This window comes from Stegastes partitus, unplaced genomic scaffold (genome assembly GCF_000690725.1).
Source record: "Stegastes partitus isolate 25-593 unplaced genomic scaffold, Stegastes_partitus-1.0.2 Scaffold664, whole genome shotgun sequence".
In the NCBI taxonomy this organism is placed as follows: domain Eukaryota; kingdom Metazoa; phylum Chordata; class Actinopteri; family Pomacentridae; genus Stegastes; species Stegastes partitus.
The window spans coordinates 1-12969 of NW_007578395.1; positions in this window are offsets into that span (position 1 = coordinate 1).

Genomic DNA, 12969 nt, shown 5'->3' on the forward strand with positions numbered 1-12969 from the left:
CTAATAGTGTTGTTTTGCCTTTCTAACCTTTCCAGAAGGTTAAACGTGGATTAAAAAAAACGACATTTCAACAAGGTTTCGCGTTGATGTTTGTGTAAATCTCACTTTTTGACACCATTTTTCCTGCAAACGTAAACCAGCGTTGGTCTCCCTGCTTACTAATAATCAGAATCAGAGCTGACAGGAACTGGAGGGTCGAGCCCTCATTAGTATTTCATGTAGACACAGAGATGAGGGGCGATACGAGCGGGGAGGACTCTGGATGTGGAGACGTTGCATATGGATGTCATCATACCCACTGTGCTCTCAGGTAATGATGCCTCTGCCTTTATCTCTGTGTGCACAAGAGTCTGTGTGTGTCAGGAAAAGTACGACAGACAAAGCCGCCTTGTTCTGCACATAGAAAACATTTCAAAAAGCCCGGGTACAAAGGGAAAGCAGGGAGGTTCGCAGGTGCATCGGCGGCTCGGAGCTGCAGATTTGAGTCGCGTTAAAAAGCCGAGTTTCTCTGCTGCTGTTTTTTTTCCTTTCCCCTCCATCTTTCTATGCTATAGCGCTGTGGTTTCAAACACAACAACAGGTGAGCTACGAGTTATTTATCATCACAAGGCCGAAGAAACGAGCGAAGTAATAGCCCGCCATTACCGCCTTAACAGAGTCTTTCTTGGCGGTTGCATCATTCTGCTGCGTTCTGTAGGTCAGCGGCATTAATCAAAGAAAAGCCGAGGAGAAGCGCGTTTCATAAATGACTCGTAGCAGGTTTTTTTTTCATTTCTCTGTGTTTCACCTGCGCATCTGTTTCGCCGCCTGACACTCGAGTCTGAACGCGGCCGCGACCTACCGGTTGTCGGCTGTTGCGGGAACTGCACGCCGTCCACTCGCCGGCTTGATTAAAGCGGAAGAGGAGCTGCCCTCGGCTCCGTTTTCAGGCCAGAACAGCTGGAGGAATTTAAATGACTGCCAAATAGTCCGAAATAACAAGCGGCAGGTCTCCCAGGAAATTGTGCGGAATCAGAGAGAGGTTGCGATTCAGCTCCTCAACAATCAGATCTTCAGAAATATTGTACGAGGACTGAAAACTTTCCTCTTTAGCTTCATTTCCAGCAGTTTTGCAGCATTTCTGTGTCGAGAATATTTAGTTTCAGGCGTCGTCAGTCGTATTTGGCAAGAATCAAACGTGATCCTGAGAATAATTTTAACGAGAGGAACCGTAATCTGCTGTCACTACGAGAACAATCTAAATTTAATGAGCTACGTCATCGTTTGCCTTTAATAGAGAACCACAGGTGCAAAGTTTCTATCGACTGAATTGTCAAATTAAAGTGAAAAACTTGGACAGAAATCAATTTTTTAACCTCTAAACACCAAAACACAGCTTTAAAGGTGTGTTGTTTTTACAATTAATCACCAAAATGACACAAATTTTCAGAGTCAACAACTTTAAAACAAGAAATCATCAGATTATCGACTTCCTGAGGGGCTTTGAACGGATCACGGAACCAAATCTGAGCTTGAAATCGTGATTTTTCATTTAAATTGTTTCAGTTAAAAAAAATTACCAAAATTAAACCATTTGCTCAAAACAGATTTTGTAAAAATCTAAAAATTCTGCACTCATTGACGAAACGTTGAAGCCATCAGTGACTCAGTTGTGAGTAAGAGTCCCGTGAGAAAAATTCAGCGAGTTCCTTGAACTACTCGTTCCATCAGGAAAGAAAGCTTAAAATTACGATATTTCATTAATACTGCTTTACTCGACATGTCTCTCTTAAAGATTTGCTAAAAATGACCTGTTAGCATCAACCAGATTCTGTAAAAACCAAAAAATTCTGCGTACATTGGCCCAACTGTGGAGCTATTAGTGAGTCTGCTGTAAAAAATAGTCACAATGCAAAAATTCTGGATTTTTTGGAAAAATTTCGGACATGCTGAATCCCAGATTGACATTTTTTGTAAAATGCATGCTCAAAGAAACGTAACTTTAATTTTTTTTATATATTTTATTTCTGCAGAAGATGTCTCTGAGTTCTCTTCATGTTGTTCTGGTTCCACAGAGCTGCAGGACTTTATGTTGCAGAGAAACATGAGCCTCAGTGAGTTAAAATGAGACCGGAGCTAAACTGCTCCCACAAACTGCAGCTTGGAGCTCAGAGGGTTAAAATGAGCGATTCTTGAGTTTTAATCTGTTCTAAGATTGAGAGAACTTGTGAAGCATCTCAGCGTCTCCTGAGCTGGATTCAATGTCTCGTCCTGCCTGATCTGAATAAGTGAGACTGACGCGAACAAATCCGAGCCTTAATTCACTGAGCAGCCTGAACGTGCAGCAGCGTGAACGCGCTCTGGATCTCCGTCGGATTGCTTCGACCTCCGGTCACGTCTCTAATCAGCCACCAACACTTCACCTCGATCGATTCCTGGAAGAGCTTCATTTCTAGAGGTTGTAGATCCACACAAAAAAAAAAGCCATCAGGGATCCTGGAGGCCACCGTTAACTCGCTAATAACATCGGCAACGTCTCTTCCAGCCAGCTGGCCTTCAGTTTCCACAACACAATGGCCAGCCAGAGCCTCCACCAGCCCGCAGAGCACAGATTCAGCTTAATGGGACACTAAAAATAGAGGGTTTGCATAAAAATCTGAGCGCCGAACAGGTGTTTACCCTCCTAGAGAGTTTTGTCCTGCTTCTTATCTGCAGCCAGGACACACCCAGCGTCTCTGCTCGCTTCATCTTTGGCTCCGGCTCTGTGCGAAGCCCCCGAGGCTGTTTATAGGGGATCTGTGACGCATCCTGCTCCGTGTTTCCATATTTTAATCAGGCGCTCGTCAATTCCTCTAGCACTCTGAACTCCAATTTTTCCTCACTGTCGGCTCATTTTTTATTGCAATGTAAAATCTTGCATCTCTGTGGAAGTAGAAATAACCGAGAATGTCTTCTGTGCAGTGTGACATGATTAGAAAGCCAGAAATTTAAAAAGAAAAGACATTTCTGTGAGTGTTTATTTTACAAAATACAAAAAAAACCTGGACTCAGCGTGTCCAACATCATTCTAAGGGTTTTCACTAAAGCTAGAAAACAACCAGTGAGTCTGTATATTATCGATATTTAACTATTTACATTATTAATCTGTTCCTAAACCCGTTTCCTCTCTGCTCTGTGGAAACACTTCCTGCAGTTCAGCTGAAAACTCTCTGAATTTTTCTCACATGACTCTCGGCTGCAGCTGCATCACTTGTAGCTTCAAAGCTGCAGCGACACCTGCAGAATTTTTTGTTTTTTACAGAATGCAGTTCACGCAAATGGTTTATTTTTAGCATTTTTTTTAATAAGACATGTAAAATAAAGTAATTGTAATGTAATATCACGATTTTAGGCTTACGTGGCACAGATAAGGGATTTAAAGCTACAAATCTGTGGATTCTTTTTGGGTTTTTTGTTGTAATTTTGTAAATTTCAAACCTGCAAGAAGGTTAAAAATGTGTAAAACGGGAATTAGGAAAAAGGCTTTTCAACAAAGCTTGTGAGAAAATGTGTTAATCTCACTTTCTCCACCTATATATATATATTTTCTTTTATTCTTACTGGCAGTGTGAATCAGTTTTGTTCTCTCTGATTCGTTTATGGAGGTCTGTGGTCGCTGTAATGACAGGCAGGTTATCGGCAAACCAACATCCCTCCATATATCTCTCCATCTACAGGATGTGTCTGAATGATGACAGATTAAAGAAAATCCTCTTTGCTTCACTCCTAAGCTCTTTGTTCATCTTTCGTGACCTTCTGCTCTGCAGCTCCAGCGTTCTCCTCTGCGTCGCTCGCAATGTTAATAATCAATTAATCGGAGGTTTTTCTGCTGTTCTCTCATTAGGAGTCGCTCCGGATTAGAATTCCGCCCGGTTGCGAAACTGTAAATTAATTAAGTCCATATGTGGAATCCATATGGGACGACATTAAAACCAATTACGGCCTCGCAGGGGCGCGCACGTGTGCATACGTGTGCGTTAACGCCATCGCAGCTGCCTTCTCAAATAGGTCAGATCTCTTTGAGCGCATCCATTCAGAGATCCATTTACGCATCCAGGCTGCAGACGCCACTTCCTCCTCGCACACGTGCGCCGGCGCTGCAGGGCTGCCACGGCTCCATTATTTTTCTGAAGTGGCTTTTCAATTCCACGGCCGACGCTTGAGGGAGAGAGTGTGTGTTTGTGTGTGAGATTGTGCGATAGTGTGATGGGTTGTGGGGCGGCTTGACAAAGATTGTGACATAAACCATTTACGGTGCTGCCCCGGCGTTGGAGTGCGAGTGTGTGTGTGTGTGTGTGTGTGTGTGTGTTGACATTAAATCCTGTGTTCAGGTTAGATTGTCACCGAGCACACAGCGTGATGAGATTTTTTATTTTTTAATAGCGGGGCAGGGGAGAGAAAACGGTGATTAGAGTTGGGCGGAAGGCTTTAGGACGGGAAATAATCTCCCATATTTGTGTCTGATCGTAAAAAAAAAAAAAAAAGGTTGTTGGCATTGATGTTTAATCAGCGACGGAAAATTACTTTTCAGACGGGGTCGACTGAGGCTTTTTTTCTCCACCGATCACCTCAATCTGATGCTTTGTTCGCTGTCAGAGAGGTAGAACGCTGAGGACACAGCTTAAGGTCAGCAGCTAGTAATCAATAATCAATAACTTCAATTGGGTAAAGTGGACATTAAACCTGATTTTTCTGTTTACAGTCAACAGGATTCTAGTTGTTTCCTGGATAGTAGAAAACTGTCCGAATTGATTCCGGCTTGACTTAACTCATCAGCTCTGGTTGGAGGTCATTAACTACCTCAGAGTCTCTGTCATGGTCCCGTTGCTGCTAAACTCCCACAATGCTCTCTGCTGCCAACATGAACTCTGGTCTATACAGTGTTAGACAGTAAGAGGCTCCACCTGGTGTTGTGCAAAGAAAATGGCTTAAAATTTGCCAGAAATTACTCAAAAATAGTCCAAAAGTACTTAAAACTTGACCAAAGTGACTCAATAGTTGTCCACAATTATTCCAGACTTGTCTAAGACAATTAGAAACTTGTCCAAAAAGGCTCAGAACTTGCCAAAACGTAATTAAAAGTTGTCTCGAATGACTATGAATGTTTCCAGATTGTTCATAATGACTCAAAACTTGCCAAAAATGTCCTAAAATGCGTCCATACTAGCACGTTGAAGACATCAGCTCTGGTTGGAGGTCATGAACCTCCTCAGAGTCTCTGTCATGGTCCCGTTGCTGCTAAACTCCCACAATGCTCTCTGCTGCCAACATGAACTTCCTGTAGTCTGAGTGACGCCTCCTCTGGTCTCTACAGGATGAAACAGTGAGAGGCTCCACCTGGTGGAACAACCAGGTACTACAGCTTGTCTACGATACGCTTACTGACGTGTCTAATATTACGTGTCTGCAGTTTGTTTATTAAGCGGTTTATTCAATCAACATTCTACTTCCTGCTCTGTAATTTAAGAGTTGCACGGTGAGTAAATTGTGTAATTAGCATAATCAGGTCATTATCAAGTAAAACTAATAACAGAATCGGGTGCTGTGGCGTCTGTAGCTACCAGAACTTTGCTGTCCAGCTGAACTGTTTTTATTATTTAACAGATAAAACTTGATTTGCGCAATAATTGTAATTTTGCAAGAAAACTGCAAATCCATCGACCACCTGTTGCTGCCTCAGCTATCCAGCTCAGTAGATATTGATGAATCTATTGTTAATCAGTTATATTTTTAGTGGCAATTAATTGAACAATCATCTACATCCATAAAGGACAGGAGTGAAATCTCTGTTGTGGGGGAATATTTTAAAGCTTGAATATTTCACAGCACATAGAAGAGTCCACTCAGGTAAATCAAAAAGAAAAAAGAAACCTACTGTAGACAGAAACACAACTAAAAAGTCAGCAAACAGAACTGCTTGTGTCCAAAACAACCACTTTGCATGTTTCATACACCTCGTGACCTGAGTCCTCTCAGAGAAGAAACATGAGGGGTTTTATTAAATCTAAAACATTTATTTGTACAGTTGTGGCCTCACACAGAGCAGCTCCAGGTTCACACTGTTAACAGGTTGTCAAACATCCAGGCGGCAGACAATCTGGCCACAACCAAGAGTCGGCAAAAAGCAGCCAATTAAGAGGAAAAACATTCGAGTGTTTGGACCCGACTTCCAGCCCTTTGATCAGACGAATGAGAGAAAACAATTAGAAGCAGCGCAGGACAAAGCTGAAGGACACAAACACACTGAAGGCAAATGGATTCAACTTTGCACACAAAGCCTCAAATTGAGCCGCATGGGGCGGCGATAGTTTCCCGCTTTGAGCCGCCATCGAGGTGCCGCGCAACCAAACACGTCGGCTGGATAATTGGGAGCAATAAGAGTTCAGGCCAAAAAAAATAAAAATAACAGCAAAAAATTAAAAGTATAAAGAGTGAAAGTGACAGACGAGGAGGCGGCTGAGACTCTCCACCGGCTGATGTTTTATCATTCCAGCAGCAGTTAAGACTCTAATTGATTACGACGACCCCTATTTTCTCACTGCAGTCTCTTCATTGATCCGGTTACTGCCGCCGCCGCCGCCGCTCAGCTCCCTCGCACTGATTCTCTGAGTCATTACTGCCAACAAGACGACCGGCTCGGCTCGGCCTCGAGAAGCACTTTAACGCAAAACCTCAGTCAAAGCAGCAGAAACGGAGTAAAGCAGGTCGATGTAAACGCAAAGAGCTGCCGGCGGTCATTTAGCTAGAGCTGACTGTGAAACAATAAAATTATTACCTGCTGGTTGTTCACCGTGAATCCCAACAAGCTCTCTGTCTCTGACCTTTAGGTGTTGGGAATCAGTTTGCAGTCAGAAGCCTGCTGAGGGTTTTAGTTTTTGTTTTGGAGAGTATTATTTGGGTTTTTTTTTTTCACCCTTAATCCTGTCTGAGTCATTTAATATTTAGTATTTCCAGACACAGAGTCCCGGTCTGATGCTGTTTTCCTCAATAACACACCCTTCAGGTGCACTAAAGTTATTCAGATCAATCACTGAACAGCATTACAATGTGCATTATGAAGAAAACGTACTTCTGCCTCCAGTCTGGTCGTCTCACTGAGTGACTAAATGGACCAAACTTAACTAAATTCTGCTTTGTGTGGGTTTAGTTTGCAAAGGACATCATGACAATCCAAACAACTAGGGCACAGTCTGGAAGTATGGAAAAGACTTAAAACTTTGCTTTGTGGGAGTTCAGCTAGCAACGGGCACCATGACGCAGCTTAATGAGGAGGTTAATGACCTCAGAGGCACGCCCATATCATCAGCAAGAGCCAGAATTCACTTAGTCAGCCAAATTCCTGTGTCCGATGACTAAAACAGCGACATCAGCACAAGACAAACGACAAACTGTTGATGATTCCTTTAGTAAATTAGCCTCCTTAGCATCCCATAACAAGTCATTCCTTGCTGTGTGAAAGCGGACGTAAACAAAGAACCGTGCTGAGGTTAAAGCCGATCACTTCAGCTCCCAACAGTCCAGCTGCTGCGGCCTCGCATGTTCTGCCGCTTTTACCTCCAAATCAATTTCATGTTGGGCTGCAGCGCGTCCTCCAGCAGAGGTCACAACCTCTACCTGCTGACTGCGTCTCCTTTCCCAAATTAAAAGACTGCATCGCATTACACGCACGCACACGAGCTGCAAACCGAGTGCACACTTCTCCGCGGCACATCGTATTACCGGCAACGGGGACGGGGCTGCGGCAAGCCGGAGCAGAGAAACTCAATAGGCTTTTAACATTCATTTAGCCCGGACAGCTGGTTTACCGACGCTGCAGCCAGTAGATCTGATAGCACACGCAGACCTGACTCTACATCGCTACAGCCGGCACAGGACGGAGAAAATGCTAAATATATAACGAGTAGGTTCAAAAACAGTTGTGTCGGGATACAGATCAATGCAACGTGCACTCAAAGAGCCAATAAAAGCAGACGAGGTGGATTATCTTCCAGGTCTGCTGTGTTGTAACTCGGTGTTTGATGGCTGCAGTGTGGGCAGCTCCAGCTCCTCTCACTACGTCCTCGCCTACGAGCGGTCTGCACGGTCCGGCGTTGGGGTTTCATTTAATTATTCTGCCTCACTTCCGTCCTCGAAGAAGCGTCGAGTCACGTCAGCTCCGTCGCCGTCATTACGGGCAAAGATCTGGAGTCGGTGGCGTTCGCTCGCAGCGCCGCGATCGGTTTGGGAGCGTGCCAGATTCAATTTAGTCCCGAGTTTACCGGCCGCCTCGGGTTAGCAGAGACGGGGACGACGGGGATGGATGGGAGAGGCAGGCAGGTAAAGGTGGAGGGGAGATTGAGAGTAATCGAGGGAGATAAATGAGCGTCCATAAACGCCGCCCGGCTGGGCTGTGCTGCAGGGAGGAGCTGGTTGATAGAACAAACAGCCCCCGGTTAATGGACTCTCTGGTTTGTGCAGACGAGACGTGAACGGAGTCTGTTTGGTCTGAAAGCAGCTCTAATCTGCATCAACTCGTCTGAATTACGAGATTAAAGCTGCGTGTTGAAGCATAATACAGGATGTAAATATGTAAACGCTAAGAAATAAGTCAGGAAATGTGCTGCAGCTCATCAGCCAGGCTTTGTCCTGTAATTAGAAAATGTTCTCTTAATTAAACCAAAAATATTACCATACTGAACCAAAACAGGCCATTTTATAGTAAATAGAACTAGAAATGTTCTCAGTTGAATGGTCTCTATAGTGATGTTTAATGGTAAATGTAGTAAAAATGGATATTTGTCTTAATATAAACATGTTTGTAGCGTGAACAACGGCATTTTCCTTTCATTTAAATGTATAGCTGCAGAATAAACACTGCAAATGTTAAATATATTTATTAAATTGCAAGAAACGTGCTTAAAAAATTGTATTTTTCTGTTATTAACAGTTCAAACAGAGCATTTCATATATTTTATCTTGTGTCTTTATACTAAAGAAAATTACATTTTCTTTTATTTAATTTTTATCTGCAGTGAAAAAACAATTATTTAAAGGTAAATTTATTATATCTATAAAAAAATTGATTATTTAATGGTGTATGGAGAGCAAAAAATTTAAAATGAAATAAGACACCAGTTTTATAGTAAATCTACAGAATTAAAACTACAAATGTTAAATAAATCCATAAAATATTAGAAACTGCTGCAGCTAAACAGCCAAAACATGGAAATGTTCTGCTGTATATCTAAAAAAAAAAAAAAAAAGATGATTTTTGGTTCCTATCATACCGACAGCAATGAAAATGGAACAGCTCTGTTATAATAGATTTTATCTACAGTAATTACAGCTATCGTTAAAAACTTTTTAAACCTTCACACCCACAGAAACCACATTTATGTAAAAAATACTGATATTTTTCTTTATCTCTAAATTGTTCCAAGTTTACTGATTTACTGGATTCTCTCTGAATATTACAAACAGCAGTTCAGTTCCACAAACAAAAGCAAACAGACCTGTGAAACATCACAGATTATTTATTTTAAACAAAAACACAGATATTTCTAATATTTTCTGACACTGGAGGACGAACACGACTTCCTACGACCTGCTGATCGACACAGCGTCGTGCTTCTTGTTGTATTTATAGTCAGGATGGAAACAAGGCGTCTCCGGTCCAGCCTCCACGTCATCATGTTTAACATCTCTATTTCTCACCAATCAAACCCTGATGATTCTGGAATGTAAAATCTGAAACCTGAAGATCTGAGCAGCATTAAAGCGTCGCAGGTGAACGAGCAGCTCGAGGATCTAAACTCGAGCGTTAGCGGCTTAGCCATCCCCATCGCTCGGGCGTGTGCCGGGTATTTTTTTTTTGCTGATTTATCAGCGCCGCGGGCTTCGAGAGGATCTTAAAATAAACGGCTAAGACCACCAGATGTACAGTTACTCTCACGGCGAGCTACTTATTAAGGCTGCGTGTTTTCATGGGTCTCCGGCTTACAACAGAAATCCGTGCGGCGCTTTGAAGCCTCCCCTCCCTCGCTCGGCCTCGCTCCGCTCTCCCCAGATGCCTTTTAGAGTTGTCATTGGAGAGTGACCTGCATTATCTCCCTCCGACTCTCTCCCCGTCTGTTTCTCCGTCTGAATGGAGATTTAGATAAGAGAGTCTGAGCTGCCGGCGAGCGGCGGCTGAATACCAAGAGAGCGAAAAAGGGGGGAGGCCGGCGCTCGCTTCAGCCTCGTCCTGAAGTTACGAAGCAAACGGACTGCAGCTCGGCAGACGTCACTGTTTCGATGAGGTTTATTATTAGTGCGACTTTCTCTGCAGGTATACATCCCAAAATCAGGTTTTTATCCAGTTAACGCGTCCGTTTGATGGTTTTTTATTCTCTGTGAGATGCTGCATGAGTAAAAAAGGCCACAGAGTGATTGTTGATGCCTTGAAACTGTAGTAAAACATGGATTTAGAGTTTGGCACATAACAAAACTAAACTAAAGTCAACCCTATGAACTACTGTTGTTCTTCAGAATCAGCTCCCAGTTTTGTTTGGTTGAATCAGTCCAGTGGAAACGACTTTGACGGTTTTAATGGAAGCAGCTTCTAAATATGAAACTCTAATCCACAGAAATGAGTTTTTCACTCACGCAACGGATGTCATCTTACAAAAAAAATGCCAAAATTACACCATTCATCAAGCCAGAAACTGTGAAAACAGATTGAATTGTCGGGTGTTTAACTTTCCAACGGTTCTTGAACTACTCGTCTGTTAGGTGCCGCTCTGCTTGTTAATATTTAATCCAAATCACTTTCAGAAAAGTGCCAAAAATAAGTCATTTCAAATAACAGGTTTCTGTAAAAAACAAAAAATTCTGCACTCATTGACGCAACCGTGAAACCATCAGTGACCGAGCCGCCGCCGACGGTCATGTGACAAGAATTCTGGAAGTTTTTGGCTGAACTTAGGTTTGGTTTTATCGTGTATGACAACTGGTGATATTCAACCAGATTGACTTTATTCTACATGTCTCGATTTGTCAAATAATTCCCCAAATTAAACTGTTTGCAGCAGCCAAAGTAATTTCTACAACTCTCAGCACAGCTTCAGTGACTCAGCGTTTTCGGCTGAACTGCAGGAAGTGTTTTTATCTGTATCAGTTATTTATGTAATTTAGAGAAACTTATTTTAGACTTTCTGTTGCTCCGTCATCGTATCATGTGTGACTTTAGGTTTCATCAAGAAAAATGGACCAAATCTAAGCTTAAGTCGTGATATTTCATTTAAATCGTTTTATTCTACGTGTCTCCGTTTCAGAAATCGGCAAAAATAAACCGTAGTTTCTGTAGAAAACGAAAAATTCTGCGTTCCTTCATACGACTGGGCAGCCGTCAGTGACTTGGCTGCAACCAACAGTCAGGTGACGAAAAATCTTTATTGGCTGAACTGCAGGCGGTGTTAAAATACAGGAAGTAAACTATCCACAGTTTGTTTTTTCATTCTGCGTCCTGCTGACAGAAGAAGTTTCTGAGTTCTCGTCCCTTCTTTCTATATTTTAGTCATTTTGCATCTTGTTCTTGGTATCTGGCGTCTCTTTGTGGCACATCTGTGTGTGCTTTTGTTCATTTTGTTGCTCTGTGTTGTTGCTTTTTGTCTCCGTTAGGCGGTTTTTGCACGTGCTGATGTTGATTCTGCATCTGTTTTATGTTTGTTTGCATCATTCAGGTCATTTTGTGGTAGTTTTACAAAGAAATTCTCCCTTTTTCTTTGTGCATTTGCGTCTTCATGTCGTCCTTCATGTCGTTCTGGTTCCACAGAGCTGCAGGACTTTATGTTGCAGAGAAACACAGGAGCAACGGAAAAGCCCAGAAGCTGCTGCGTGGAGTTCAGAGGGTTAATATATTTAGAGGCTGTGCATCATGAATCCGTCGGTTTGACCCGTCCGTACGAGCACCGTCTCCTGCTGTTGTTTTTCTCGGTGCTTGTTATTCAGCGTGTGCGTCTGGAGGTGGAGGCGGTTTTCATCGGTTCTGCATAAGAAACACACACACGGGAACACACACTCGGCCACCGTTTAAAACGTCCCCGAGGTGATCGATGAGGTGCTGATGGAAATGTCATCTGCTGCTAATACATTTATCATCGCTCATCCAGCCTCATGAATTTCTCCTTTTTGGTTTTCAATCATTTTTGCTCTTTTACCACCAGAACCGTTTGAATGCGGTGATTCACGGACTGGAGCCGGGGTGGGTTTTTCTTTTTGGATGCATCCAGCTCCTCTGACTGGACTCGGTAATTAGCTGGCAGGACAATGATCTCCTGTGTGAGGAGAAGCTCATGAAGGGAGTAAACTCTGCTCGGGGAAGTTAGAAAACGGTTGCATATCCAGACTGCGCTACTTCTGCAATTTAAAAACTAAAAATAGCCTCGTTTTGTTTTTGGTTGAATCATAAACTAAACAACAGCAGGAACATAATACGTTATCGATCCGGTTTCTGGCACGGCGGCGGCTCAGACGCTCACAGGTGGTTCTTTAACTGATAATTAAGCGATTCTGAGGGAAGCCGAGCCGCTCGCCGTCGTTCTATTGGGGGGGAAACCGAAGCATTTCCCAGCCTGTGAATGTTCAGCGTGACCTCCAAGCCGAAGGACTCTCCACCTGCCGAAACCGGAGATGAAAAGAACATTTCTCCGGTTAATATTCCAGATCCGACGATGACACGTTCTCCTAAATATATAATTGATGCGGCGGAAGGCTCCCGTTCATGTTTATGTGATGCAGCGGCGCCGTTCTGATCAGATTGTGGGGTTTTTTTTGTCGGCGTCCAGACTTTAAAGAGTAATATCCCGGTGCCGAGGCCGTGTCACCATCCTTCATTACGTATTCGTGTGTGTGTTCGACTAAAGGAGCGTGTCACACAATAACAAACTATCTAAATGAAAATCATCGACAAGTGAGCCGAGCCGGAGCCGAGTG